The following is an 8,335-nucleotide window of genomic DNA, read 5'->3' as shown; positions in this document are numbered from 1 at the left end:
CAAGAGCCATATCAAACAACTGTAACATATAGAACTTTTTCAGACCCCTAATCAAAAACACTGTTGAGGGGAAAAAACAGGCAATCAGATGTGTGAATACTGACTGGATTGTGCTTTCACTCGGTCACTAAGTCGTGTCCAACTCTTTGCGACCCCATGGATTGTCTCCTGCCAGGCTCCTCTGTCCATGGGATTCTCCAGGCAAGAATACTGGAGTAGATTGCCATTTCCTTCTCCAGGGGGTCTTCCAGACCCAGGGATCAAACCCACAGCTCCTGCTCGGCAGGCGGATTCTTTACACTGAGCCACCAGGGAAGCCCCACTGACTGGATGATGTTTAGGTATTACTTTTTAGGTATGATAATGACACTGAGGTTATTTTGTTTTTAAGTCCTTAGAGAAACACACTGGAATATTTACTGGTATTTGTTTCAAAAGAGGGGGCAGTGTGTGGGGGTGTAGATAAAATCACATTGACCCTAAGTTGATTCTTGTTGAAACTGGGTGATTACATGAGTTAATTATACTTTTTTTAAAATATAATTTTCTGTTTGAATTTTACTTTAAAGCATAACGTTAGACATCAGTGTTAAGGTGGGAGGAATAAATGACATACTTGACAAAGCAAACAGAGAAACTTTCTCAAAGCACTACTAGAGCCAGATGAGAACCACAGCAGTCATGAAATTTCTCAGTGGATGAGAGTTAAGCACAGTTTATCAGTTTTGTGGGATTTGGGAGAGGAAACCACCTAATCTCATTAAGCCTCTGTCCTCAAGTGTAAATGGGCATCACATCAGTATTTTCCAGGGGAGTCACAGACTTAAATGAAAGGAACACATAAAAGAGTATTTTGAAACCCAAGACGTACTACCAAGTGCTATTAATAGTTTATGTGATAACACTAATTCATTTAGGGCTTCCCTGGTGGCTCAGATGGTAAAAAAAATCTCCCAGTCCTTGGGCCAGGAAGGTCCCCTGGAGAAGGAAATGGCTACCCATTCCAGTATTCATGCCTGGAGAATCCCATGGACAGAGGAACCTGGTGGGATACAGTCCGTGAGGTCACAAAGAGTTGGACACGGCTGACCCAGGATTTTCCAGGGGAGTCAGAAGACTTAAATGAAAGAAGCCTATAAAAGTACTTTTAAACCCATGACATACTACTTGAGTGCTACATGACATACTAGTTGATATACTATTAGTAGTTCATGTGATAACACTAATTCATTTATTCACACAGACATTCCATAAACATTTATGAAGAGCCAGATACTACTATGTTCAGTTCAGTTCAGTCACTCAGTCGTGTCCGACTCTTTGCAACCCCATGAATCACAGCACGCCAGGCCTCCCTGTCCATCACCAACTCCCGGAGTTCACTTAGACTCACATCCATCGAGTCAGTGATGCCATCCAGCCATGTCACCCACTGTCGTCCCCTTCTCCTCCTGCCCCCAATCCCTCCCAGCATCACAGTCTTTTCCAATGAGTCAACTCTTTGCATGAGGTGGCCAAAGTACTGGAGTTTCAGCTTTAGCATCATTCCTTCCACAGAAATCCCAGGGTTGATCTCCTTCAGAATGGACTGGTTGCAGTCCAAGGGACTCTCAAGAGTCTTCTCCAACACCACAGTTCAAAAGCATCAATTCTTCGGCGCTCAGCCTTCTTCACAGTCCAACTCTCACATCCATACATGACCACTGGAAAAACCATAGCCTTGACTAGACAGACCTTAGTCAGCAAAGTAATGTCTCTGCTTTTGAGGCACTGTGAATACAAACATGGAACATTAGCCTTGCTTTGTCTAATTCCCTGTTTATCAACCTTGGGTACACATTAAAAACACCAGTGCCTGGGCATCCACCCAGACCAATTAAGTCATAGTCTCTGGGTATGGGTCTTGGTTATAGGGATGTGTTTGTTTGTTTAGAGCTTCACAAGTGATTGATTCAACTTTGAGGGTTGAGAACCAGTCTTCTCATCAATTTCAGTGAGTAGTTCTAAGCAATCTTTTACAAGCCTGGGTCTTTAAAAAAAAAAAAAAGGTACAAATGAATTAATTTACAAAATGGAAGTAGAGCTACAGACGTAGAAAAACTTGTGGTTATCAGTGGGGAAAGGTGGGGAGAAGGATTAACTGGGAGACTGGGATTGACATACACACACTACTATATATAAAATAGGTAACTAAAAACGGCTTATTGTATAGCACAAGGAAGTCTAATCAATACTCTGTAATGATCTATATGGCAAAAGATTTTAAAGATAAATGGATCTATGTATCTGTTGTTGCTGTTGTTTAGTCACTAAGTCATGTCAGACTCTTTTGTGACCCCATGGACTGTAGCCCACCAGGCTCCTCTAATGTGTAACTAATTCACTTTGCTGTACAACATAAACTAAGGCAACATTTTAAATCAGTTACACTCCAATAAAACAATTAAAAAAAGAAACCTGGGTCTTGGTTTATGTAATTTTCAAGCAACTTTTAATGGCTAGAGACACCCTCTAGCTGTTCGATCTCTGAAAGGACAAGGACTTGTCCAGCTGTGCACCAAAAGGCCATCTGGCCATACCTGACTTCCTAGTGGTCGACAAAGTCACGTAATTTCAGGTGATTCCCCTGGAATTTTCCATTGTGTTTTTCTTCCATAGAGGGGATTTATCTATTTTGATTATAAATGGTTTTGCTGTCCTTGTTCAGTCACTAAGTCATGTCCGACTCTTTGCAACCCCATGGACTGCAGCATGCCAGGCTTCTTTGTCCTTCACGATCTCCCAGAGTTTGCTCAAATTCATGTCCCTTGAGTCGGTGATAAAAAGTTTGAGATTGTGCAAGTTTCTCAGTTTCAGACATGAACGAAGGAGACTGGGCAGTGTTCTGACTCATATTTCAAGTCAGACTTTCCTGAGTCACGCGGAGCCCTGAAACCACGGGGTGTGAAGAAGAGCAGTGAGCCTAGCCACACCAGTCTACCCCACACAGAATTCCCCACAAACACTTCCTGTTTGACTTTCCAGTTTGTTCCAGAAGGTGCTGGAAAGAGAGAAATAGGATCCGCTGACATGGTTAAGAAAGGAAAGAAAATCAGGTTGAGAGTAAAATTTCTGGAGAAACAGTAAAATAATGCTCTGAAAGCAGAGTCCCAGATTCTCCAAGTCTCATTACTAGATGTATGAGTTATATAAAACCACAGAAATATGGATTTACTTGTAGGAGATCTTATTTTACTTCTTCCCTCTACATATCCAGGTATCTTTTCTTCCTCAACGCATATCCTCAAATGCAAGCACCCGGGTGGGATCTTTCTGGGCACAGAGCAAGTCCAGAAGGAAGACAATATATGCTCTGAAACTACAGATACCAAGTGACACCCTAGGTCTACCCCTTACCCACTGTGTGACCTTGAATAAAATGCTTAAAGTTTCTGTCTCGGTAAAGTGGGGCTCATGATAGATAATACCTACTTCAGTCAAGTTGCTGGGAAGATTAAATGAGATTACGCATACAATGAGATTGAGATAAAGAATGCTTAGCACAGCATCCGCTGCACAGTAAACTATGATTAAGTTTAACACACAATCTACTGCCAGAAATCCCTCAGACCAGTGCTTCTTAAACTTTGTGCATATAATTATCTGGAGACTTTGCATATTCAGGGAACAAGTTTCAGTTTAGGAAGACGAAAAAGTTCTGGAGATGGATAGTAAGGTTGCACAACAATGTGAATTACCTAATGCCACTGAACTGTACTTTTAAAAATGGTTAAAATGGCAAATTTTCTTCTGTACATTTTTGCCACAATTTAAAAGCACTTTCAGGGGCTGCCCTGGTGGCTCGGTGGTAAAGAATCCACCTGCCAATGAAGGAGACATGGGTTCAATCCCTGATCTGGGAAGGTCTCATATGTCTGGGAACAACTGAGCCCTGCGTCACAACTATTGAGCCTGTCCTCTAGAGCTTGGAAGCTGGAACTGCTGAGCCCACATGCCTCAGCTACTGAAGCCCTCGAACCCTAGAGCCTGTGCTCTGCTACAAGAGCAACCCCCGCACGCTGCAACTAGACAAAAGCCCTCGAACCCTAGAGCCTGAGCTCTGCTACAAGAGCAACCCCCGCACGCTGCAACTAGACAACAGCCCTCACAGTAGGGTCTGATTCTTTGCAACCCTGTGAACTGTAGCCCGCCAGGCTCCTCTGTCCATAGAATTCTCCAGGCCAGAATACTGGAGTGGGTAGTCATTTCCTTCTCCAGGGAATCAATCCTGGGTCTCCCGCATTGCAGGCACATTCTTTACTATCTGGGCCACCAGGGATGCTCAATGAAGACCCAGCACAGCCTGAATAAATAAATAGAATGCACTTACAGTAGCACTTTGAGTAAGCTCCTAGATGAGGTTGATGAAGATAGTTTGCGGACCACACTTTGAGTAGCAAGGTCCTCTGGGTATTGAACCACCACCATCAAATTGATACTACACTTTACGGTTAATGTAAGGTATTTCTACATCCCTTGTCTCTGTGATCCCCAGAATAACAACACATGATACTGTATTCAGAGCGAATGCAATTCTTCCTCTCCTGCAAGCGAAACCTTGATCTTGGGTCATAGCCCTCTTACATCAAATCAGGGCTGTTTCTCTATGTAAGCAGACAGATCTTACTTGAAGGCCTCTTCTTTTTTTCCCCTGTATTGACTGCTCTTTTTAGGGAAATATCTCAAGCAAATGCTTCCCATATCACCTTAGGCTTTCCTTCCCTATTTACACTTATGGTTGGGGTAAAGACAGGTTCTCCACCTAAATGGGGCTTCCCAGTTGGTGCTAGTGGTAAAGAATCGACATGCCAATGCAAGAGATGCTTTGGGTTCCATCCCCAGGTCAGGAAGATCCCCTGGAGGAGGGCATCACAACCCACTCCAGTACTCTTGCCTGGAGAATCTCATGGACAGAGAAGCCTGGCAGACTATAGTCCATGGGGTCACAAAGCATTGGACATGACTGAAGACTGAACCCCAGCCTAAGCAGGGAGCATCTGCTTCACCCATGGATGCTGGCCTTCCTCCCAGTCTGACCGGGGCATGTCAAACATCTCTGTATTTACCATCTTACTGACAGGACACACGGAAAACTGCTTTGTCATGTCTGTTGAGCATGGGACCTGACAGCATTCATTAGAATTCTAGTTTTGATTCAGTCGTCACTGCTATGTATCAGCAAGTGAAAACAGAACTGGATGTGCTCAGCCACACTGTGTGCTTGGCATGACTGGCAGCCCAAAACAACAGTTCTCCAAATGTGCCTGCGTAAGCCAGTGACAGCATATTTCCCTAGAGAGCTGCGAACAGAGCTCTAATTAGTGCGTTTGCTCACAGCTGTTCCTTGTACCAGAGGTTCACACAGCCTCAGACTGTGGGCTGCTGCTGCTGCTGCTAAGTCGCTTCAGTTGTGTCCAACTCTGTGCAACCCCATAGACGGCAGCCCACCAGGCTTCCCATCCTGGGATCTCCAGGCAAGAACACTGGAGTGGGTTGCCATTTCCTTCTCCAGGGCATGAAAGTGAAAAGTGAAAGCGAAGTCGCTCAGTCGTATCTGACTCTTTGTGACTCCATAGACTGAAGCCTACCGGGCTCCTCTGCCCATGGGATTTTCCAGGCAAGAGTACTGGAGAGGGGTGCCATTGCCTTCTCCTGTGGGCTGTTACTATTGTGTATCTCTCCGTGGAGTGGTCTGCAGGAATCCTGCAGTAATGGGTCCATTTCCTTAGCCACTGGGAACAGGATCAAGGTCACTGGGCACAAGAACAAGGTCACCAGGCATCCTTAATTCCACTTGAAAAAACTGTCCTGTCCACAATCTAATCCAAGAAGAAACTGCTGTAGAGGCCAAAGTGCCTGCCTCCAGCCCCTCCAACAGTAGGATTCCCTCCAATCAGTAGCAGGAATTCTCAGGGGTCTCCAGTCTCAAAGGGAGAGGAGATAGGACAGATACCCCAGGGGTCAAGTCCCTGAGAACCTGGTTCTCCACATTAGAATCATCTGGGGAGACAACGGTTTACTGATGCCTGAGCTCCATTCCAGATCGACGTTAAGATAATCAGGATGTCTGGGGGTAGAAACTGGGCATCGACAACTATTATAAAAAGCCAGTCTAGGGTTTCCCTGGGAGCTCAGTAGGAAAGAGTCCACCTTCCAATGCAGGAGTCACGGGTTTGATCCCTGGTTTGGGAAGATCCCACGTGCCATGGAGCAGCTAAGCCCGTGTGCCGCAACTATTGAGCCTGTGCCCTAGAGCCTGGGAGCCACAACTACTGAGCCCACACACCACAACGCCCGTGTGTCCACAACAAGAGAAGCCAGCTCCACAAGAGAAGCCAGCTCCACAACAAGAGAAGCCAGTGCAACGAGAAGCCTGCACACCGCGACTAGGGAGTAGCCCCCGCTCGCCGTAACTAGAGAAAAGCACAAGGAGCAGCGAAGACTCACTACAGCCAGAAATAAAAAAATAATTGTTTAAAAAGTCAGTCTAATGTGTGGCCATATTGAAGACCACCACCTCAGGGGGTTTCTGTTTTGTTCAGACTTTAGAGCAAAAATTATGATGACCAGGAAGCAGGAGCCTCTCATTACAAAACAGATGCTAATGTCTCTAATGACACAGTGGGAGCACTGTGCCTGAGCACAGCAGTAGTTGGGGTGAACTGTAATCATGGTGTAAGTGTGCTTACCCCAAGGGGGAGGATAATTCGCTCTTCAGTGAGGGCATAGAACCAAGGACCAGCTCCCACCTTGGGAAGCCCTGGCTGCTGACCCGGCCCCAAGGGGAGGACCTGCAGGGAAGAAGCTTTGGTGTGCCTCACTCACACCGGCTGGATGCATTGGATTTTGAAATAAAAGGCATTGTAAACTATAAAAGAATTCCAAAAATTAATCTCTTTATCTGAGAGGCAAGTTTGGAATGAACCATTCCATGAAGTAGACAGCAAACATAGCAGAACTTGGAAAACTGCTAACACATTCACCAAATTCTCTTAAGATGAATAAGGATTAAAACTTGATTTCTGGATTTCCTGGCCACTTTCATATACTCTCCTCTATCAGGAGGAGTATTTGGTTGAACATGCTTTAGAAAAATGACATCTCCAAAGATAAAGGTTTTACCTACAAAATTAGCGTTCTAATTTTTTTTCTTATATCTTTATTGCTCTTCAGTTTTCAATTAAGTTTATTTGTAGATAGTTCTTAGTTTTTAATTCATTCCTGAGGAAAACAGCATAGAACCTCTCATTGCAGTTATAAGTAATATAGAAAAGAGACATAATACAAAATACAAACCAACTTACTAAAAACATTATGAATTGACACCTTCTATGCAGATTGGAGTCATATGTGAACACACAGTTTTTATTGTGTGTGTGGGTGGGTATATGTGTGTTTTCATTGAAAATTGCTTAATGTCAAAAAGCTAAGAAACCCTAACTCCACAATCTTGTTGAGGTTTATTCCATCAGTTAAAAATAATCTGTTATTATTCTTATTTGTTTTTGGTGGCTCTCAGTTAATGGTTGATTCAGGGAGGATATTGTGATTCTGTCTTCATGTGGTGAATATTAAAAATTGAGTTTCATAAATAAAACCTATAGATATTCAGAGATAAGAAAATATATCCTACTTCATGATGTTAATTACATTCATGTATATACAATGTATTAATATATCAATTGTATGAGTGCAATGAATATATGTATGCTGTTGTTGTTGTTTAGTTGCTAAGTCATGTCCAACTCTTTAGCAACCCCATGGACTATCGCCAATCAGGCTGCTCTGTCCTTGGGATTTCCCAGGCAAGAATACTGGAGTGGGTTGCCATTTTCTTCTCCAGCGTTCTAATTTTTAAGAGATTTTAACATATGAAGAAACTGAGTCAACTGATACCTGACCCTTTCCTTTTGATTTCATTAATGACTGAAGTTTGCTCTTTCCTAAGGGAGAGTGAGGATCTAGTGATTTTTGCTTATCTCTTTTGGCTTCTGAATCACTCAACTAGTCAGGATTTCTAAAGCACCTCAGTGCGTGCAGACACTCCTGCCACTCCCTGCTTCATCATCCTTTAAGAAGACTGACCTACCTATGGATCCATCAATCCACCATGTTCTTCTCACTTCCATGGTTTTGCTCACACTGTCCCCTTTGCTTGGAAAGTCTTTTCTGTCCTTCCCATTAAGCCTGGGTGAAATTTTGCCATTTGCAACATGGATGGACCTGGAGGGTATCATGCTTAGTGAAATAACAGAAAGACAAATACTATATCACTTACATGTGGCATCTAAAACAC

This window comes from Capra hircus, chromosome 6 (genome assembly GCF_001704415.2).
Source record: "Capra hircus breed San Clemente chromosome 6, ASM170441v1, whole genome shotgun sequence".
Lineage (NCBI taxonomy): Eukaryota > Metazoa > Chordata > Mammalia > Artiodactyla > Bovidae > Capra > Capra hircus.
The sequence above is the reverse complement of the archived record's forward strand: the minus strand, read 5'-3'. Positions refer to the sequence as shown.